The sequence below is a fragment of the Trachypithecus francoisi genome, unplaced genomic scaffold (assembly GCF_009764315.1).
Source record: "Trachypithecus francoisi isolate TF-2019V2 unplaced genomic scaffold, Tfra_2.0 Lachesis_group11, whole genome shotgun sequence".
Lineage (NCBI taxonomy): Eukaryota > Metazoa > Chordata > Mammalia > Primates > Cercopithecidae > Trachypithecus > Trachypithecus francoisi.
Window position 1 is genome coordinate 28,444,219 of NW_022681456.1, and position 24,231 is coordinate 28,468,449.

The 24,231-nt window shown below is 37.8% G+C and overlaps 1 protein-coding gene across 4 annotated transcripts in view; it reads left to right on the top strand.

The window, feature by feature from the left end:
- Positions 1 to 24,231, top strand: part of SLC41A2 (solute carrier family 41 member 2) — a 152,803-nt gene that overhangs the window by 113,729 nt on the left and 14,843 nt on the right. The gene's annotated exons all lie outside the window — the stretch shown is intronic.

Here is a 24,231-nt window from a genome sequence, read left to right on the forward strand (position 1 = left end):
AGTCATCAATATTTATATTATTAGGCCCATGTAAACATTTTTTATTATAGAGTCAGTTATTTTCACTATGACTTATATTTACTTTTCTTGTATTTTCTTTCCTATGGGGCTAATAATCATACCTCTTTGCATTTGCCTCATTTTCCATAAACCCATCTTTAATTTTTACCTGGGCATGGCTTCTTGCTAAACTTTGGCTTCCTGGGCATGGCTTCTTGCTAAACTTTGTAGATTTGGTACCTTCTTCAGTGAGGTAAGTCCTAATCCCTTAAGAGATGGATTCAAATAGTTCTTTGAAGAGATAACATTTATCATTTGACTTTCAAGAAGTTTAGCATGTAGGAATGAGGGTAGAATGTAGGTATGTAGACATTATTCCACTCAAAAGAAACTACATTGATGAAAATAATGATAATGAAATTAGTTGGCCTTTATAGTGTTTCCTATATGCTCAGAAGCATTATAAGTGCTTTATATGTATTGATTCATTTAATTCTCACAAAATGCTATGAGATTTGTTCTTTTGATATAAATCAGTGATTTTCAAAGTGGGATACACACAGAGCAATGCATCATGTGGAGGAAGAAAAGATTAAAACTTCATTTGTTTAAAGTATCTTTTTTCTTCTATTTTTGTGTTTGCTTAGTAATAAATATATTTTAGCACAATGTTAAATAAGTATACCAAATATTTTATACTGAGAGAGTTGCATAATCTAAAACTTTTTGGAGATTACTGAGTTAAAACACAGAGGTGAGAAAGCACAGGGCTTGTACAAGGTAAAAGAATTCATATCTAGGATCTAACAGACAAGATAAAGTTAAGAAGGTTGATTAGGGCTGGTGTAGAAAAGGCCTTAAATACAAGGGAAATTAGAAACTATTCTTAAAATAACAAAACCCTTACAACTTGACATTTTTAACTTGTCTATTATGCTTCATAGTGCCTTAGATTTTACTGACAGTCACCTATCGAATAATTAATTTATTTATTCACCCAGTAAACTTTCATGCTACTAGATAGAGGGATGGCTTTTAAATCCCGGGAGGAATAAGTTCAGACTCCGTACTCAGGTCTCATAGTCTAGAGGGAAGGCCACTACATGAACAAAGAATTATAATGTACTATAATGTAAGTACTGAGTTTAGCTCTAAATGAAGTGCTTTCAGAGTTTGAAAGAAAAAGCAAGTACCTCTACCTGGGGAGTAATGTTTTTCTACTATTCAGTAGGGACAAAACTTATAGCAAATGGCTACTTTTATTGCTGTATATTATATGGTCATTTATTGTCATATATGTTTGATGCTGTTCTCTGTGTAACTATTGTGAAAAAGATGCATTCTTCAATCCCAGGGGAAATATTCAGAAACTAGTGTTTGATTTGCTGATAAACAAGCCATTGCTGGAGCATATTCCTATTTGCAACTCTACCTCTTAGCCTCATGGATTATTTGACATTTATGTTTATGGTTCTGTGCCAACATACTATCATGCAGCATTTCACTTAAGTCAGTGAAGGATATAAGTAATTTTTCTAGTTTATTAAAAAGTTTGAACATATATCCACTGTGTACCTACATGCCTTTTAAACCTCTGATCTAAATTCTCACCAGTGAAAGTTGAATAACTAGAATTGAGAAAAGAGTAATTATTAGTCTCTCTGTGTCTCAGTTACCCCCTCTGTAAAATGGGAGAGGTTGTACGATATATCTACCAGACAGGCTGCTTTGAGGATTAAATGAGTTACTTATATAAAGCGTGTTTATAGTAGATGCCATGTAAGTGTTAGATGATGCTATTGTTGTTGTTATTAAAGATAGTATTATAGGCTGGGTGCGGTGGCTCACGCCTGTAATCCCAGCACTTTGGGAGGCCAAGGTGGGTGGATCACAAGGTCAGGAGTTTGAGACCAGCCTGGCCAAGATGGTGAAACCCCGTCTCTACTAAAAATAAAAAATTAGCCAGGCGTGGTGTCACACACCTGTAGTCCCAGCTACTCGGGAGGCTGAGGCAGGAGAATCCCTTGAACCCGAGAGGTGGAGGTTGCAGTGAGCCGAGATCACGCCACTGCACTCTAGCCTGGGTGACAGAGCGAGACTCCATCTCAAAAAAAAAAGAAAAAAAGATAGTATTATAAATGGTGTGTCATTGGTTCAGAATGACAACTGGAAACTATACTGTTGATTGAATTTTCTTATGTGTCTTTTATAACTTTAATTTTTATGGGCTTTGCTTTTCATTTTCCCCCCAAGAATCAGATATCCGCCAGAGTAGATCTTTGCATTTGCAGCCTGACATTGTGCATTTTCTAATGGAATAGCTTAGAATAGGTTGTAAATTCTTAGATCAAATCTACATGTTCTGACACTAGTATACACATAAGCACATGCACACACACCTCTTTAAGGTTTGGGTAAAAGATCTTGACCTTCCCCACCTGGCTTCAGTCAGTCCAAAGATGAACAGAATGAAGAAATAACTCTTTAAAGACAAAGAATCTTTGACCACTTAGAACTTACCTTTTAATATTCTTTACTAGATTGTCTTCCTTTTTTGATCTAGGTTAAATTTATATTCAAAACCTTGGTCCAAGCTCTTATGCGAATACTTCAGTTCATGCCACTCTTCTCATCCCTAAACTCTCTAATTTGATTGGACATTCTATAGTGCAGTTTTCCAATGCATGCTGAATTTCTCCCCATCTACATTCCTACCTTCTTGAGGGTTGAGACCATGCCTTTCCCTTTGGTATTCCCCACAGGACATGATATAGTGGCTGTTTTTATAAATTACTGTTGTTTTATAGTCTTCAACAGACTAATACTCTTTGGGGAGCCTCCCTGCTAATTCCCCAGCCCACTAAATGAAGGAAATCTATTTGAAGGAACCTTCATATTGCACTTATTATAATGACATAGTAACAATCATTTGCAGCACTTTTGCATTTACTCAGATATCATCTCTTCCTGGAAGCCTTTCTTGAATATCTGATTTTCTCTGAATTGCCTTATTCTCTATTTCCCAAAGTACCCTGTGAATACCATTATCCTAGCATTTTTCATATTATATTGATGTTATCTATAATATTTATTGCGTCTGTCTCACCCATTCTAGAGATAGGTTCTTTGTTTCACTCATTTTTGTATCTCTAGCACCCAGCCCTGTCCCTAGTGCTCAATTAATGTTTGTTAAAACTGAATGACTATATCTTGCCAGCTTCATCTCCTTCAGTGGAAGGAGGAGAAAATTTTATAACTGTATTTAAGTATGAGAAATAACAGAACTAAAAAAATCTAGATTTTTATTCTCCTTGTCTTCAATTAACACCAGTTTCCTCTCTTTCACTGACATAGATATCCGAAATAAAAGCAATAAAAAATGAAACACAATCCCACAACTTCTAACAGTGATCAGTTAAAATTGTAAGGTTTTACTGAGATGTTTGGAGATGAAATAACTTGATTTCTTGGGAAGTAGAAGTGTAAGGGTAAAACTGATCATGAGTTGATAATAGATGAAGCTCAGTGATGGTTCCTGAGAGTGAGTGGGGTTAATTTATACTATTCTACTTTTGTATATGCTTTAAGTTTTCCTTAATAAGGACTTTTTAAAATAAAACTTTCAAATTTTAGATGTTAGTATAAGATTTTTTTCAGAGTATATCATCTCTCAATTTTGGTCTTGTAGCTGAATGGGTATTTCTTACTTCAAATGAAAAGTAAAAAGTCAACTTAAATTTGAAATTCTCTGGCATTGGAATGGCTGAGTTAGTTTCTTGTTTTGCCCTTGGCACACACTAGCTCCCATTTTTTGAAATTATTTTTTAAATTTAAGAAAAACTACTTATATGTCACAAATTACATTGTTTAGGGGTATTTATTATGTGTCTTGCAATTAGAAGGAAGCTATCAAATGTGGTTTTGTTATGTAATGTTTAGGCCACTGGACCACAGTCAGAAGATGTGATAGGTTATACTCTATTCATGTTCTTGCCCAGTCCCCAAGAGCAATCAGAGTAGCTAGACCGTGTCAAGACCACAGTAATGTGCTAAGAGACATTCCTATTTGACATACCTCCGATCACATGGCTTTTTGAGTTTATTTTTCTTCAACAGTAAGGATGAGTTGGTACCTAGCTAACCATCTTGATCCATTATACCTTTTATACCATCAGTCAGCTTTTATAAGACTACCAGCTGTGCTTAAGGCACTATTGTTTGTTTTAGAATATAATTTTTTTATTTATGCCAACTAGCACATTGAACCCACAGCTTTGATTTCACAGAAGCAGAGTATACTTTACAAATTTTGACATGTTTCTTGGGTTCTTTCTCTCTAAGCAGCGATTTTCCCAGCCTTCACATCTACTTATTTGGATGCTGCATTGACTGCTCAAAGCCTGTTAACTTATGAACTCAAAAGCATAATATAGGATTCCAAGTTAGGATGGGCATTGTTAGCCTTCCTTTTAAGATGTAACAAAGGGAATCTTACTGTCATTTTCAGGGTTTTCTGTTTATATGCCTTATGCCCTACAGTATTCTTCAAAGACTAGTCCTTTGACAACATAATAAACCTGAGGAGGTACAAAGAAAACTCTCAATTAAATAAGCATACTGACAATCTCTTGAGTAAAGAAGGAACAGCAGTACATCTTGGTTTGTTTCACTATTTAAGGCTTCTATTAGTTGTTCCCCTTTGTGTTAGAAATCCTAAATATATATCCTCTGTCTATGAAAAAACAAAAACATAAACATGTCGTCTTGTCGGATGACATATCCTACAAGAGGCAAAAAGATTGCCCCTAGAAAAACTGAAAGAGGAGGCTGGGTGCCGTAGCTCACGCCTGTAGTCCCAGCACTTTGGGAGGCTGAGGCGGGTGGATCATGAGGTCAGGAGTTCAAGGCCAGCCTGAACAACATGGTGAAACCCCATCTCTACTAAAAATACAAAAAATTAGCAGGCATGGTGGTGCATGCCTATAATCCCAGCTACTCAGGAGGCTGAGGCAGGAGAATCTCTTGAACCCAGGAGGCGGAGGTTGCAGTGAGCTGAGATCACGCCACTGCACTCCAGCCTGGGTGACAGAGCGAGACTCCGTCTCAAAAAAAAAAAAAAAAGAAAAACTGAAAAAGTAGAAAAAAAGACTATAATTAGATGGGTGATCACAAATGTAAATAAGTCTATTACTATTCAAATCTCATTCTTATAATCCACTATTTTACTCATTTGATTAAAAACAACAATAACCCCTTTTATTTTACTATTATAGTTTTCTGTTTTATTATGATGATCATGTAAATATGAAGTATATAAATATGTTTTCTGCTGTAAAATATCCCAGTGGGAAAAGAAAAATGAGACTTCTCTAGCCCTTAAATTCAATAGCCCTATTCTATTGAATTCCAACAAGGTATTTGTTAATATAATTAGTAAACAATGAATTAAAACTATTTCTAAATGAAATGTTGAATTCTCTATTTTAGGCAATTATTGTTTCTTACAGAAAATCAGATTATTAAGAACTCTACTAGAATTCTAACAGCACCAAATTCCATGGGAAATTTCTTTTGAAAGTTTAGTTGTAGAAAAACTTTGTTTTTGGCTATATCTGTGTTTTCACATGGGGGAAACAAATGTTTCCTTTAAAGGGTAGAATGACAACAAATTCTCAATACATAAAGTTGAGAATTGTAAATATCAGGATTGTATCAAGCATATAGTACATATAGTGTGCCAACTACTGTGCTAGTCACTGTACAAAAGAAATAAAAAAGATTGTCCCTGCCCTTAAGAATCTTCTCTTAGCTGTAGATTAGATTGAAATGCATGAAACAGCTAGGGAAGAGCCCAAGACTTACTTCCTTATAACTATACAGTCTTTTTCTTCTGTAACTTCAGAATAAATTAAAATTTGTGCCTATGCATAACTTTCATTCTTTGAAAGTGCTTTAATAGATTCTTTTTGGAGGGAGGAGATCAGACAACATAAGTTTTAACCACTGAGAAACTCAATATCAACAAATATAAAACTGGGCCTGGCAAAATAGTAATGTTCATACTTCTTATTAATATAATTTTAAAAACAGAAGTCTCATTAGTTTTTGCTATTACTTTCAGTAGGCAATACTTGTTTTTGAATTTTATACATACATGCAAATTGCACCATCTCATATTTTCCAACAGATTCATATTCTCAAGAAAAAAAATCTTGTTCTCAGCAAAGCCCAACCACAGATAAATGCCCCTCATGACAAAACTTATAATCAGCATATTAACTAATAAACTTCCTAATAAGTATTTCTGTTTTATAAATAATCATCAGCTCCTGGTTGTTGAACATGTGTTTGTAATATGAATATACCTACAATATTAATAGTGCATATTAAGCGCAAACATGTTCCATTGCTCATCCAGTAGAACATGCTTGGAGCAGAAATACAGCCAGTGACCGCTACATACTTACCAGAAGGAGCATTGACAGTATCCTCATTCTGAAGTCATGTTCACATGATTCAATATTATTATCTTAACTACAAAGACATAAAAATAAATTTTTCCACATAAGAAAAATATAAGCCAGACTGTCTGTCACCCATACATCACATACGAAGGGGAAAAGATAAGCTCCCAGTAAGCAGAGCATTGTAGAAAGATCAGAGTCTTCAGAGTCACACTTGAGTCTGAATTTCTGCTTTGCTACTTAACCTCTTGTAACCTTATTTTTCCCCTACATCAGAGGCTAGAAATGAGGGCTGAGAAAATATATATATTGGTAGAGTGCCTGGAACATAGTAAGTTTCCAATAATGGTAGTAGCTGCAGTTTATCATGTTTATTGTCATCGGCCTCATTTTTTTCTTTCCCTCAGTGTTATAGCTGGTTATTCAGTTCCCTGAGCGCCTTCTCGCTTCCTTACCACTCACCTTCCTTTTGGCCCCTGTTCTTTACTGCAGAACTCTTCTTCTTCTCTGATGACTGCCCTAAGCTTCACATACCACTCTTTCATTGCTTATTTCCAGACTGGTATCTCCAGTCTGGACTCCTGTTCTACATCTCCAGTTAAATGTTGAAGAGACATCTCACACTCAACACATCCCAAACTAAATTCCTTATATCCCCCGTAACTTTTCCCATTCCAGGGAGGTGTTGAGCTTGAAGCCACAAGTAGGGACAATAAAAAAGGAAATGGACCAGCCTTAGATACACAAGCAAGGATCCCCTAAATCCCTCAGCCCTTGACCCCAGAAAGTCCCTCTGGGATAAGGAGAGCTTTACTCCCACAGATTCTGTATCTCATGTGTACGGGTGCCCCAAATCCTGACCATCATAGTCTTCATGATTGTCTTCATACTGGTGAGTCCATGCAGTCTAATAGGAAGGCTCCTGGATGAGGAATAAGTATTTCTGGGTTCTAATTTGAGTCTCTTCTTAACTCTCTGACTTTTGCTAAGTCACAACACTCTCTGTGACTTAATTTCCTCTGTGATTTAATTAACGGGGAGCTGTTAATAATTAAGGTGGCAAGCATAAACCATTACTTAGCTGGGCAAACTAGGAAGTATAGTGACTCTAGTTATCACTCAAATCCCTTCCTGCATTCATGATACATGATTTTATGAGTTGCCATTCCTACAGTACAGATGATGTGTTACAAAACCATTGTTGTACATGACTAGTAAAATATATGTTAATATTAAAACAGTCTGGTAATTAAAATAGTCTATTAATATTAAAATCATCTGTTGTTACTACTAGACTAATATTAAGTTAAATTGGCTTTTATGGATTAACCAGAAAACCCAGGCAATACTTAAAACATTGTTTTCCTGAAAACAATTGTATTCCAAGTCTAAATAGCTAATTTTAAATTCATCTGTTAAGTTAGAAGCTATCAATTTTTAAATTTGTTTGACCTAAAACAATCTCCTTCAGGTTTCCAGATGGACTCCCTGGTTCTGTTGTCTCTGTACTTTACCTGTAAAGTGTATATTCACCTATTTCTGCCATCATTTGATTTATTATTTTATAGTGTTCAGTTATATCTTCTCTTGGTCTATAACTTTTTAGAGGAAAATGGTACTGCTTCAGTTATATATAAGCCATTTTATATGCTTCATCTAAATTGTTTCTTCTGAAAGTTTTTGATCTCTAACAGTTCCCCTCTTGCAACTGGAGCCACTTTTCCAATCTACATATGAGTTTCAGAAATAATAATGGCAAATATTTGTATAGTATTTATCATGAGCCATGCACTGTTCTAGGCACTATGTATATGAACTGATTGAGTCCTCACAACAGCCCAGTAAGGAAGGTTCTGTTTTCATTTCCTATTCACAGATGAGGCAGTTGGCATAGAAGTTAAGTGATTTGTCCAGGTCCACACACCAAGATGGAGACTGGCTCGAGTCTACATTCCTAACCACTGTGTTTTATAAGAATAGGTTTGGGGCTGGGCGCGAGGCTCACACCTGTAATCCCAGCATTTTGGGAGGCCAAGGCAGGTGGATCACCTAAGTTCAGGAGTTCGAGACCAGCCTGGCCAACATGGTGAAACCCCACCTCTACTAAAAATACAAAATTAGCTGGGCGTGGTGGTGCATGCCTGTAATCTCAGCTACTATGGAGGCTGAGGCAGGAGAATCACTTAGAACTCAGGAGGCAGAGGTTGCAGTGAGCCGAGATCATGCCACTGTACTCCAGCCTGTGCAACAGAGCAAGACTCTGTCTCCCCCTCCCCCCAAAAAAAAGATGCATTGTTTGGCTCTTATTGAGGATCATAGTTTTTAGGACTTCTAAAGATTTGTAGCTGCCTCTTCTCTCTGGTTTCATTAGATCTTCAACTTCTTCCAGCCAGGCATATTGCCCCAGAAGGATATTCATTCCACAGGATCCACATGGAATCAATGCCTACTGAAGTCAAGTAGGAATCCATTCCAAGCACATAAATAACTCCTGAATTTTCTGAGAGAAGGACAAAGTACTATGGAAGTTCGATAGTGGGAGAGTTTTTTCTATGTGAGGAGGGAAGTTTTATAGTGGATAACATTTTGCTTTGTTAGAATCCATAGAAAATGCCATTTCAGCTAAAAGGAGTAGCATTAGGCAAATGAGAAAAACTCAGGGTATTTAAGGAAAACAGCAAGAAATTTCCTGGAATTAAAAGGAGTGATGAAAAATAAGGTTAGAAATTACAGGTTGTAGCAAGATCATCAAGGAGCTTAAAGAACAGACGATAAAGAGTTTAGTTTATTCTGTAGAATGGTGATTTTCAACTATTTTTCCACTCCCAACAAACTTGAGAGATCTGACACATTCATCTGATGCAGTGTGAGATAATTTATAGGGCTTGGGCTCTGGCTTCCACCATCAACTACCTGCATCAGCTTAGGCAGTCACTGCTCAGGCAGTGACTTCCCACCTGTAGAAAGGGGCTAAGACTAGATCAACCTTGTGGGTTGTTATAAGGTTGAAATAATGCATTTAAGGTGATATTATTTTCATCATTATTGTCTTTTTTTTTATTATCAACATCATCATCATCATCAATAGCTGTGGATTACTGGGACGGTGACTCTCTGAGGGTGGCAGTGGAGCAATCAGAACCTATGAAACCAGCTTTAAGAGGCTCTACCTTGATTCTGATACCTTACTCCATTCCTTGGAGTCACTCTTCCAGATAAGGAAGAATGTAGCCATATGGTAACAACATGACTATAATTGGAATCCCAGGATAACCACCCAGTAGCTGAGCAAGTTAATTAGCTTAGCCTCAGGCAAGTTACTTTATTCCTTGGAGTCTTATTTTCTTTGCATATAAAATAATAAGGCTTCCTTTTTGCACAGCAGTTATAATATTTAAATACTTGACACACAGTAGGCCCTCATTACATGATGTGGTTGTGTCTTTTTTTTTTTTTAATTGTGATGCTAACTCAAACCCTGTTCCCAGATGGCATCTCAAAGGAAAAACCTAAGCAACCAGGAGGTTTAAACAGGTTACTTAATCTTCACATTTCTTCTCACTCCTCAGGATTTAATTCTACCAGATTCTAACTGAAAGTAGGATCTCTTTATTTTTTCTATGTAACTGTTCTGCCTCTGTCTCTTAATTGGTTTCTCTGTCTGTCAGCTTGGGTTGAAGGAGAAGTATAAAGAGAATGATAAAGGAGATGTGAAGGGAAGACCTATAGTTCCTAGAATTTTTTTTCTAGCTGTAAAAACAGCTACTTTAACTTTTGGAGTTGATCAATGTGGTTACCTTAAGATAAGAAGTTGAAGCAAGTGAATTTTTGAGATGATTTTTTGACAGCCTTGTGATTGCATTTGTGTTATGTTGTAGTGTGAGTATGCTATTACAGCTTGGGTTGTAAGGTCTCAAATTGAGACACCTTTCTAAATCCATATTTATGGTTAATCCTTTAGAGAGGTATGCTTGGGCTCCAGGCCAGTGATGCACAGAAGATGAAATGACTGACTGCCTTATTGGAAGCACAGCATGCTTGATTCCTGTGTAGCGAGGCATTGGGAAAGAGAGCTCTTTTCAGTCTTGTCAAGCCTGATGAAGGTGAAGGTAGAACCAGGGAAGCTGAGCCATCTTTTCTGAAGTATTCTGCTTAGGACATTGCTTCCTGTGCTCTGAATCCTGCTGACATTGCAGATATGATTTAGGGGAATTTTCACATCATCTACAAAAAAATCTTATAACCAAGTGAAACCACTTAATTGAAAAGCATAAAAATAATTACTCAGGAAATTTGCCAGAATAAAATCTGGGTTGATTTGTGACCCTAGAATTTTCACCCCCCACCCCCCACCAAAAAAAAACCAAAAAAAGATTCTATAATTGAAAATGTTTAGCTATTTTTAAGAATAGATATTAGCATAATACCACTTTTTAATTTGAAAGCTAAACATCCGTATTAGTTCAGCATAACAAAGGTAATTAAATTATATTTTTGTACTATCTAGGAAAATGTATTAAAGCAAAAAGTTTCCAAAGATTTTTGCATTTATTAAAAGGGAAGCTTAAAGGGTATCAAAGGATGGTGAGACCATCACTCAGTATCTGAAATAAAAAGACAAAGCTGAATTTTTACTTACTGTTGTAACGGAGTTATACTGGGATCAGGCACAAGCAGAGCCAACTATTGATCTTCTGTAGGGTTTTAGAGAAGCATGGCTTTAGGAACTGGCAAATGTTCAAAAGCACGTTTGGACTACTGTCATCTGTAGAAGTATGATTACTTGGTATGACCATTGGACCTCAGAGGTACGTTTATTGGAATGGATTAGTTCCTAATTGGCTACTTCAGGAACAAGGACTATCATTGATTGGCTAACTTCTAAAGCATGTTCAATGAGGCACGTTTATTGATTGAATGAATTTAAAACCAGTTTTGGTGGCTACTTGTTACTGTGGCTAAAGAACAATCAGTCTTTTCCAAGGAGTCTGGAAACTTTTTTATTCTTAGTTCTCACTTTTGCTCTTCACTCAGGAGAAATAATTAAGAATTATCCAGACATTCAACTCTGTTGTTGATTCTCCTTAAAGATGAGATTTCGGTGTAGAGAACTCTTTTCAGTTTAAGTGTCAATCAGCATGATTTCATATTCTATTTATCTTTGAATCATTTGTTAAACCATCTGCTGGGACAATAGTTATGCAAAAGCATTTGAGACTGGACAATAAGCATTAAGTGACTGTAAGACAAACAAAAATAATGAGAAATATTTTAAGAAGGGACAAGAAGGCACATCAGTACCAAGACATAAGATTTTTGAGGCCTGACCAAGAAAACAAGTCTGTATGTTTCTCCAGGTAGCTTGGCTGCCTTTTTTTTTTTTTTTTTTCTTTTTAGCTTAGATATAGATTGCTTCGTTTCATCTGTAATGTTAGTTCAGGTATAGCGTGAAGTGTTAGCAATGCTTTAGATTGCCCAAGAGAAAATACAACACCATTGTATTATCTATAGCTGTAACAATTAACTATAACTATTTGAGTTAAGGAAATTAAATTGTTCCCCTAGGGCTTGGACTGTGTTATTTACTGTATCAGTCAAAGTGAGAGGAAAATCTTCATGGACAATTTTGAATTGTCAATTTGAATTGTCCAGTTGACTGTCCTGTTGATGAGGTTGATATTTTTAGGCATTTGTTCCACTAGTTACTATTTTCCCAGAAAGGACTCTAATGAGACATAATCCATCCAAGGCTACTGGGAGTCATATCCTTGGATTGGCTTAATAGTTCTGCAGAACAATTAATCTGTTCCTGGATTGGCATTAAAGAAACTAATTCCTGCATAGGAAGAAAGAGCCAGGAATTGTACAAGAGAGATAATCTGTAAAGACAGGAATGCAAAGGAGTGTGACATAGAAAAATTTTGTTCTAATGGTCATGGGTGGAATCTGTCTACTTTGTGTAGTCATCTCTTTGTTCTGAGAATCTTAGGTTAATAGTCATTTCCCACAGATCATCTGCTTCTAAAGGTATGCTGAAGAACCTCAGTTTGTGTTCTCTGATGAATTGTTACTTTTTAGCTCTGTGAAAGTCTCTTTCATTTTCCAGAGGATAGCAGAGGATGTGGCCAGTTCAGGCTCATCCAGGGATTCTGTTTTATTCATCACTGAAGCTTCAGCACCCAACCCTCTGCTTGGCACATAAATATTTATAAAATGAATATTGTTTCGTATTATTTGTGAATTATTTTAGGCATTTCAGTTATATTTCTTCATTTCGATTCTGATATCCCATTGAAAGCAATAACTATGTCTTATTCTCTGAATGCTCCAGGAATGTCATCACGCTGTTTTCTATGTTAGATATAAATAAGTATTCATTAAATTAGATATATTAAGTATACTTTGTATGAGTAATAGGGAAGCACCTGACAAGGTTCTCTATCTGAAAGAGGTAACAGATCAGTTGGAGAGATTAAACTTACACCCATAAACAATTTGAAAGTATATTTTTGAAAAGTAAAATTACATTCTCAACAAGTGTAATAAAATATTCTATGAACGACTACAGTGATATGTTGCTTAACAATATCTAAACTTAGAAACGGTGCAGAAGTGCGGTATTGTAATCTTACGGAACCACCATCATCTATGTGGTCCATTGTTAACAGAAATGTAATTATTTGGAGCATGACTGTAGGTATTTTAACATCATAGCCAGTTTAGAATGCTAAACTTTACATTTGGCAGGTCATGGTGGTTCATGCCTAAAATCCCAACATTTTTGGAGACTGAGGTGGGAGAATCGCTTGAGGCTGGGAGTTTAAGACATTTTATATTTTTTAAGACATGGGGAGACCCAGTCTCTACGGAGACAGACAGAGAAAAAGAGATTTTAATTCTATGATTGAAAGTAAATAGGCTGAGCTTGGTGGCTGACACCTGTAATCTCAGCATTTTAGGAGGCTGAGGCGGACAGATCGCTTGAGCTCAGGAGTTCAAGACCACCCTGGGCAACATAGTGATACCCCATCTCTTAAAAATGAAAATGAAAATTTAAGAAAAGAAAGTAGGTAAAGCTTCACAGTGAAGTACTATTACACTATATACATCAGGGATAATGAATGATCTACAACTCTATACAACAATGTAGTAAATCTCACAAACATAAGGTTAATCAAAAGAAGCCAGACACAAACTACATATTGTATGATTATAGTAAGTGCAAAGATAGGCATAAAAGGTTTTTTGAAAGTAAATGAAGTTTGATAACCAACTTCTGCCAGCAAAAGAACTAATACAATGTAGGAAATAATAGTTTGTGCCTTCTAATTTGAAAACTAACTGGTAGGTGATCAGGCTCATTCTTTTTTCCCCATTTGATAAGCCCTGTTTTTAAATACTTTATTTAGAAGGAGAATATGAAGAAATATTAAGTGTTTATTAACTGCCAATCTGTATTTTATTTACATTATCTCATTAATCCTTTGAGCAGTCCTCTGAGATGTGTATCATCTCCCCTACTTTCCAAGTGAAAAATCTGAGAAAACTGAAAACTTAAAAAATTTGCCCAAAGCAATACACAGTCAGCCCTCAACATCTGTGAGTTACACATACGTGCATTCAACTAAACTTGGATCAAAAATATTCAGGAAAAAAATTCCACGGAGTTCCAAAAACCAAAACTTGAATTTGTTTCACACTACATTGAATCCTCGTGAGTGAAGTGATGTGTTGGCGTTATATCAGGTGTTATATGAGTAATCTAAAGATGATTTAAAGTATACAGGAGGACATGTGTAGGTTATATGCAAATACTGTGCCATTTTATAGAAGGGACTTCAGTGTCCGCAGATTTTTATATCCGTGGATTTTGCTATCTGCAGGAGGTCCTGAAACCAATCTCCATGGATATAGAGGGACAACTGTAGTAGTTAAGTGGTAAATAAGATTTAAGCTTAGACTTACATTACTCCAAAGCTTATGATCTACCTCCCCAATCACAGGAGATAAGTAAAAGGATTGAGAACAATCTGGTTAATTCCATTATTTGGTCATGGGAAGTGACAGGAAGAATTCCTGTACTCTAGGGTAGGGGTCACAAACTTTTTCTGTAAAGGGCCAGATAGTAAATATTTTAGGCCTTTAGGCCATATAGTCTTTGTCACAAGTACTCAACTCTGCCATAATAGTGCAAAAGTAGTCATAGATGATATGTAATTACATAAGCATGGCTATGTCCCAATAAAACTTTGTTTATGGATACTGAAATTTGAAATTTATATAATGTTCATGTGTCACAAAGCAATATTCTTCCTTTGTTTTTTTAAATGTTAAAAACTAAAATTATTCCCATCTTGTGGGCCATATAGGGCTAGATTTGCCCTACAGGCTATCATTAGGTGACCCTGGCTATAGGCTGTTGCTTGGAGGGTTGCACACTGCTACTCAATATACAAAGACGAAATCTGCAATCTACCAAGACAATTAGAAAGGTCGACATTAAGGCATACTTTATATAAAGTACACCCATGTTAACATATGCATACACCCATGTAACGACTATCATAATCAACATGTAGAATATTACCTTCACCTCCAAACGGTTTCCTCATGCTCCTTTGCAGTCAGTTCCCCTTCATGCCAGGCACTAGGCAACCACTGGTTTCTTCTCTGTCACTATAAATTATATTTCCCTCTTCTAGAATTTTATATAATCAATCTAAGTATGTACTCTTTGTTTCCTCCTTTTACTCAACGTAATATTTTGAAACATCCATATGGTTACATGTATTAGTAGTTTAATTCTTTTTATTGCTGAGTAGTATTCCATTGTATGAATAAATCATAACTGGTTTATCCATTCACCCATGAGTGAACATTTGGTTTGTTTCCAGTAGGGGCTATTATGCATGAAGCTGCTATGAATATTCATGTACACATTTTTGTGCAGATATATTTTCATTTCTCTTGGGTAAACACCTATAGTAGAATTTCTGGGTCTTATGGAAGTAAATGTTTAACTTTATAAGAAACTGCCAAGATGTTTTCCAAAATGATTATACCATTCTGCATTCCCACTAGTATGAGAGTTCTAGTTGCTCCACATCCTTGCTATCACCTAGTATTGTCAGGCTTTCTATTAATACCTTTAGCCATTGTAGTGGCTGTAAAGGTAGTATCATAGTGATCATAATTTGCATTTACCTGATGACTGATGATAGTGACTATATTTTTATGGGTTTATTAACCATTCATGTTTTCTTATGCCCATTTTTTTTTTTTAAACTGGGTTGACTTACGGAGTTATAAGAGTTCTTTTTATATTATGGATACTACTTTTTTTGTTAGATATATGTATTTGAAATATTTTCTCCCAGTCTATGAATTGTCTTTTTATTTTCATTTTTAAAAATGTTATTATGTATTTTTGAGGTTTACATTGATGTTGAAACAGGAAACGTTCCTTGTCCCCCTCACAGGGCATGCGATGGTGGTATGGCTGGCTTCTTCCATACACTATTGCTCAGACCTCTAGGGGACCACACAGATGAGCACAGTGTCTAGGGGTGAATGTTTACAGCTGAAGCCCCAGTGGGCGTGTGTTACAGGGTGCTCTTTTAGTTTAGCCATCCATAGATGGTTTATGTTAGCTCAATTAGACTCCTGCCTTATTGCAAGGATAGAGGGCTTTCTGTATACTGGGGTTCTTGCCTTGGTGTACCAGAAGAATCAGATTACACGTGGGCTTAGAGAATGAGTGCAAGGTTTTATTGAGTGGAAGTAGCTCTCAGTGGATGGGGCAGCCAGAAGGGAGATGGTTTTCCCCTGGAGCCGGGCCACTCAGCGGCCTGTGCTCTCCTCCAACTGCCCTAGCCAAACTTCACATCGTTCTGCCAGTCGATGGCCTGCCAGCATGCCAGTGCCTGTCGGTGTGTTCCTCCTGACGTTCAGCCGCCCACATGTTCCTCTGCTGATGGTGCTCCTCTTGACGTCCAGCTGCTTGTGTGTCTGCTTGCTAGGGTCTCAGGGTTTTTATAGGCACAGGATGGGGGCATGGCAGGCCAGGGTGGTCTAGGGAAATGCAACATTTGGGCAGGAAAGCAAAAATGCCTGTCTTCACCTAGGTCCGTGGGCACAGGCCTGGGGGTGGAGCCCTAGCCAGGGACTATGCCCTCCTCTACACAGCACTTCCCTTCCCCACTTCCGTCTCATTTAAAGGGACCATGCGCTTCCCAGCACTTCCATATCATTTCCCCCCTCTGAAGAGGCACATCGTACTGCCTTTAGAATATGGACAATGACTGGTCTTAGCTGTTTCCTGCCAACGGGGGGCATTGTTTTGGGCAAAACAGCAGTCAGATTCCTCCCAGTCTATCTAAGGGTTCCTGGCAAAGGGGAGTCATCGTCTGAGGCTTCAGTTGCCTGTTTGGAGTTTGATGGCTTCTAGGCATGAGAGAAAAAAACAAGTTTTATAAGGTTAAGAATACATGGGTTATACATGTATTATACAAGGAAAGAATTTAGTACCAAAGATTACAGAGATAAGAAGTGAAATATATGAACAACAATATTGTACCTTGAACTGTATAAACCTGGTGAAAGAAATTAAACCTTATATGGGAGCGGATAAATTTTTAGAATGAGAAATGGCTGTTCTTGCCATATCTTTAGCAGTTGACAGATGCACTCCGGGAATTCTGGGGTTGCTTGGGGGCCATTAAAGCTTCTTTCTCTTTCCTGCATTTCTCTCCCTTTGCTGGACCTCCCTGTCTATTATAAAAGACCGAGGTAGCTACTTTAAGGAGGTTCTCTAAAGCACTATCTGGTCTCAGGGCCTGTTTTTATAGCTTCCTCCTGATATCAGGGGCTGTCTCAGTAATAAATGTATCCTTTGGGATTAGCTATCCTGCAACTGAATCAGAAGATAAGAGAGGTGTGCTTTACCAAGGCCTCTCTTAGCCGCTCCAGGAAGGCAGTGGGATTCTCATCAAATCCCTGATCGATCATGGACAACAGTATAATTGAGAGGTTTGGTCTTAGTTCTACATAAGCCCTCTATTATGCACACCTAAGGGTGCCTCCTCTTCCAGTCCTCCACCTCGTCATTGGGATCCCATTTAGGGTCATACACTGGTACTGTTTCTTTTCCAATTGGATAATATTCACCCCCTTCCCTGACACTATATATGTGATACAAAACTCATCCCCAGATCTGTCTGCTACTTGCAGAGCAGCCTGCTTCTCAGCGTCCATCAGGTTCTGATTCAAAAGTAACATAATGTCTCTCCAGGAGAGTTCAAATATTTGGGTGAAATTCTAGAAAGCCTCTATATATCTATCAGGGTCATCTGAAAACTTGCCAAGATCCCCCATTTGCTTTAAGTTCTGTAGGGAGAACGGGACCTGGACCTTACCGGGCCCAAATTCACAGGGCATCTGTTGGAGGAGCAAGAGTGAGACTGGGGCTTGTTTAGAGTGAGGATTTCTAGGAGGCGGTAAGGGAGAGGCTGAAGCTGGATAGAAAGGTTGGGGTGGACCCAGAGGAGCAGGGCTTAAGGGTGCTGGCTTCTCTGCTGGGGATGCCTCTGGGACTCATATCTTTAATTTCCTGGCCTGGCCCCTTGCAGCCTTCCCTGAGACGGCAAACATGGGGGCTGGGTCAATCCTACATTGTCAGCAAAGGTCGGGATTGCCTTGCAAGGTATAGAAAGCCTACACATATGAGACCTCAGACCATCTGTCCTCACGTCTACAGAAAAGTTCCAATTGCCAGATAGTAATGAAATGAACGTTCCCTTCCTGAGGCCAAGCCAGTCCTTCCTGTAAATCATAATTTGGCCAAACCATTGTGCAGGGAGCTATGAAGTGCTTTTCCTCCAGATTCTGAGGGTCAAAGCAGTCCCAATGGTTCAGGATACACTCCAGAGGAGTATAAGCTGGGGGTGGTGAAGAGAACTGGTTGCCCATTCTGAAAGATGGGGAATAGAGGCTTCCCTCATTTCCCTTCCTTCTTTCAGTGAAAACTCAGAATGTAATGGAGAGAGAAAGTGAGCATCCTCCCTTCACTCTCCACCTCTTACCCTGAGTCCTGGTGACCTTGGCAGGTGCTGGCCATAGGTAAAATTGCAGTATGTACCCATGAAGCAGAGAAAACTTGGAGAATAGGAATTAACCGCTGTCACCTATGCCTCCCTTTCTCCCTGTTGCTGGCAATCTTTGAGTTCCCTGGGCCTGTTTATGCCATACAGCATGGCCTCCTTCTGTGGAGTGGGGTTCAGTCGGCAGAAATTGGTCCTTCTCATTTACATTGTGTCTGTTGCCTGGCTTTCGAACCCTTGGACCTGGTTTTCTTTCTAGGGCTTCAGCCTGAAGCTTGGAGTCGAGTTTGGGACTGAAAAGATATTTCAGAGGCTGTTTGTATCTGTTTAGAGTGTCTCAAATGAGCCCTGCTGAATTTGCAGTTCTCAGCCAGCAGGGGTCATTCCTCCCTTAACTTCCATATCAGAAACAGAGTTGGGAGGGGGAGCCCTCTCATACAGAAAAGGAAAAAAACAGAAAAACAATTTAAGGGGCAAAAAAGGGGAGATTCTGGGGGAAGAACCCCTTGCTTAGTGCAGCTGGGTTCCTCTAATTCTTATATCTTTCCCCGGTTCAGACTGGGTCAAATTCCTTGGCCAAAGGAGAAATGTTCCATTGGCACAGCAGGCGAAAAGCGCCCTATCTGTTGACCCCATGGGATCATGGCTACCACTGGTTTTCTCCTGCCCTCCTTGTGACTGTTGGGTTTGGCTTTTGCCTGCTGCAGGCATGCTCAGGTGCCTGAGCTTGGAGGGGTAAGAATAAGGAGAGGTGCCCTGAGCATGCATGCCTCTGGCTGTCAAGGTGGAAGCATACATGCACCTCTAGGAAAAAATTGGTCTGATTTGCACCTTTGGCGACTGAGCCAAATGCTTATTTTACTTAGTAACATTGCCACAGCCTGTAGCAAAACTGTTAACATTATAAAGAAAGAGATAAGAGCCATTTTAAACCATGTGAGAGAGAGAGAAAAAAAGAGATAAAGTCTGGAGGTTTTACCTGGCCCAGTTAGGGTGGTTTAAAACTCCATGAAGGGAAACAGAGCCTCTTACCCACAGGAAAGAGAGAAAGGTGGTGGAGTTTCAGAAGAGAGGAAACCCGACAGTTTCACATTTACTCACACCTTCCACAATCCTGGATGAGCCCCCAGTTGAAAAGGGAAAAGTTCCCTTGTCCCCTTCGCAGGGCATGTGATGGGAGTGTGGTTCACTTCTTCAGTGCCCAGCTGCTCAAACTTCTAGGGGAGCATACAGACAGGCAGGCTGTGGGGCTCTGACCCCGCAGCAGTGTCTGCGGGTGAATGTTTAAAACTGAAGCCCCAATGGGCTTGTGTTACAGAGGGCTCTTTTAGTTCAGCCATCTGTAGGCAGCTTGTGTTAGCTCAGTTAGACTCTTGCCTTATCGCAAGGACAGAGGGCTTTCTGTATCCTGAGTTCTTGTCTTGGTGTACTTGAAGAATCGGATTACACGTGGGCTTAAAAAATGAGTGCAAAGTTTTATTGAGTGGAAGTAGCTCTTGGCAGATGGGAGAGCCAGAAGGGAGATGGTTTTCCCCCAGAGCCGGGCCGCTCAGAGGCCTGGGCTCTCCTCCACCTGCCCCAGCCAGACTCCACGTTGTTCTACTGGTGGATGGCCTGCTTGCATGCTGGTGCCTGTCAGTGTGTTCCTCCTGATGTTCAGCCACCCATATGTTCCTCCACTAATGTGCTCTTCTTGATGTCCAGCTGCCTGTGTGTCTGCCTGCTAGGGTCTCGGGGGGTTTTATAGGCACAGGATGGGGGCATGGCAGGCCAAGGTGTTCTTGGGAAATGCAACATTTGGGCAGAGAAACAAAAATGCCTGTCTTCACATAGGTCTACGGGCATAGGCCCGAGGGTGGAGCCCTAGCCAAGGACCATGCCCTCCTCCACACAGCACTTCCCTTCCCCTCAGCACTTCCCTTCCTCTCTTCCATATCATTTAAAGAGACCACGCCCTTCCTGGCACTTCCATATCAATGTTATGAAATACATATAGATAATAAAATGGTTACTATATTGAAGTAGATTAAAATATCATCTCATATAGTAACTTTTTTGTGTGTGACAAGAACAGCTAAAATCGACTTATTTAACAAAAATCCCTAACACAATACAATTTTATTAACTTTAGTCTTTATGTTGTATATTAGATCTTTAAATTTTGCCTTTTTGTTTTCTTGACCATGTATTTTAAGAGCAGAAGTTCTAATTTTAATGAAGTTCAGTTTATCAGTTTTTGCAAATGATTAGTGCTTTTTATATCCTAAGAAATCTTTGCCTATCCCTCAGTTGTAAGGCTTTTCTGTTTTAGAGATTTTCTAGTTTTAGTTTTTATTTGAGTCTCTGACCATTTTGAATTAATTTTTGTGTATGGTATATGATAAGGCTTGAGGTTCGTATCTTTCAGTATGAATATCCGGTTGTTACAGCACCATGTATTGGGAAGACTATCATTCTTCCTTGAATTATCTTAGCATCTTTGTCAAAAATCAGTTTACTATATATATATGCAGGTCTATTTCTAGACTTTCTTCTGTTCCACTGATTTATATGTCTATTCTTAAGCAACTGTTGTTTTCTTTTAAGCCTTAACTTATTCTTGATTTTAGTTTTAAAAAGAAATCATTTACCTTTTTTTTAAATTGCAAATTCTTCTGTAGGTAGCTGTCATACATATATGAGTATTTTTATGTTCATAGGTACAGATATACTGAATAACCAAATGTAATGTAGATGTTTTTGCCACTGTGATTTCTGCCAAAATCAACATCCTTTTATTCTCTACTCTCAACATAGAGTTTTGGCATTTCAACAGCAGTAGTAATTATATCTACAAATCCTTATGTGATGCTGTATCTCAAACCTTCTGGAAGTCCAAGTGGATTATGTCTGGGTTTTCACACTTGTCATTTCTCATAGCTGCTTTTTCCAAGATGTTAATTAATTAAGCATTTTTTCCTTTTGTACATCAAACTCTATGCTGTTCTCTATATTCTTTCTCCAAGCAATAACTTTAGACTCTCCCATGTCAAAACAAAATTCATTTTATAGTGTTCAAGTTTCTCCATTATTTCTTTGCCCCTTCCTTTAATCCCCTCTCAGTATAATGAGTTTTCTTCTTATCACGGTTTTTGTTTTGTTTTTTACCTTTCTTATGTCAAAGAAGTTCAGAGCTATACTTCTGATTTTTTTTTTTTTTTTTACTTAAAATTAAAATTTTTTCAGGTAGTTTCACTTTCTAGAGGTATCTATTACTCAATTCCTACAGATTTCAAAATCATCTTTCTAAATCTGTTTTCTGAGACCATATGTCCCCTACTTAAGAAATGGGTCTCTATACTGAGCTTAGTCAAGAGAGGGATGTTAGGTCATTGTTTCATGGGGCTATTTTTGTTTTTGTTTTTCAGTTTATTGAGTTTTCTTCTCATAAAACAGCATATATTCCTTATTGTCAAAATTGCTCACAATCCCCACACTCAAAGGCCATCATCACAAATATTTTGGTGTGTATGCTATTTTTTAAAACTTTTTTTAAAATTATTTTTCAAATTTGAGTAGTATTTTGGAAAGACACTCAATAAACACTGTTAAATAAGTGAATATGCGTTTTTCCAGTGAAATGTTTTGCTGGGCAACCTGCAGAAGGCCTATTTGAAGCGGGCATGATAGTAGAATCAGGGCCATTTTGACTATGGACAAAGAGTAAAAAGGGAGCACATAAGTTGTACAGGGCCTAGCCTCTGCTGATTGCACCTTTCCTTAATATTCTATGGATATCAAGAGTATTACACTAATTATACTTAGCATATAGTAGAAAATCAATAAATGTTCATTTATTTTATTTATATATGCTTCATTCACACTTTTTTTCTTTTTCCTTCTTCTTGTTAGAAACCAAGAAACAACTTATTTAGTTTGAATATTTCCTTGATTTTTAGTCTGTCATTTCTTAATATCAGGTGACATTAGCTGTCTCTAGTTCTTTGCATTATTCCGTCAGAATGTCATGGTCGGATGAGGGAGTGTCCATGGCAGGTGTAACTAGGCAATAGTTAACACCCAGCCAAGAATGATATTTTTTAAAATTCTAAATTGTATATTAACTGTTGAATAAAGAACAATATGTATAAGGTATAAAGAATAATAACATAGTGAATACTAGTACACTTACCTGTCAGCTCAAAAATGTAACACTACAATTGCCCTAGTACACACAGGTTTAGAAGACACCTATGTGCCCCATTCTCCTCTCCAGAGGAAACTTCATCCTGATAGCTTTCATGGCTATGTTTTCCCTTGTTATTTTACTGTATGTATTTGGACACCTGAATGTTTTATTTCAACATGTTTTTAAGTTTTAGAAAATGGAATCATACTGAATATATGCTTAAGTACTTTTTTTGCTCAGCATTGTATTTGAGACTCATTCACATATGTAAGTGTTATTCGTCTACTATATTTAGTTGGACTACCATTCAGCTATTTTACTGTTACACAGTATTCTATTGTGTGAATATTCCACAATTTATTCAACCATTTTTCTTTTAATGGACTTTTTAGATTGTTTTTAGCTTTTTGCTATTAAAAATCGAGGCTATGAATGTTATTGTGTAGGTCTCCTGGAAGGTATTATAAGAGTTTATTTTGTAAAGAAGATCTTAACCATTTTATGTCATGGATTCCTTCAGAATTTTTTTTTAATATTATGGGATTCTTCTCAAATTAAGGTTTTTAAATGCATGCAATAAAATACATAGGATTATAAAGGAAACCAACTTTCTCTATATATATGTAATGTAAAATACATATCTACGTATTTTTAAAGCCTTGATTTTTAAATTATTAGATTCAATAGATACAAAATTACATTTCAAGAAATATAGTCAGAAGAAACGTAACATAGAGGAAAAGAAAAGAATCATAGAAACTGTACACATTGTTCACTGAAAGTTCTTGTATAACAATATAGAAGATTGTTATTATACTCATAACTTTTTGTCTTTTCACATTGGAACTAAATAAAAAGTCAAGAGTGATATAGAAATTCCCTACATTAGGCGGGGCACAGTGGCTCACGCCTGTAATCCCAGCACTTTGGGAGGCTGAGGCGAGTGGATCACCTGAGGTCAGGAGTTCAAGACCAGCCTGGCCAACATGGTGAAACCCTGTCTCAACTAAAAATGTGAAAAAATTAGCTGGGTGTGGTGGTGGGCACCTGTAATCCCAGCTACTTTGGAAGGCTGAGGCAGGAGAATCGCTTAAACCCAGGAGGTGGAAGTTGCAGTGGGCTGAGATCGCACCATTGCACTCCAGCCTGGGCGACAAGTGCAAAACTCTGGGGAAAAAAAAGCCCTACATTAAATGACTATGTGCATATTTTGATTAAATGTCAAGTACGTAAATATTTAAAATGTTAAATATGACAAATGACCTTGTTTCTTGTTAACTTATCTACTCTGCTGTAACGCTATTCACAAGGATGATGTATATGTAAATTGTTTCTAGTTTTTTTTTGTTTTGTTGTTAATAGAGATAGGTCTCACTGTATTGCCCAGGCTGCAGTACAGTGGCATGATTATAGCTCACAGTCACCCTGAACTCCTGGGCTTAAGTGATTCTCCTGCCTCAGCCTCCTGAGTAGCTAGAACTACAGGTGTGCACCACCATGC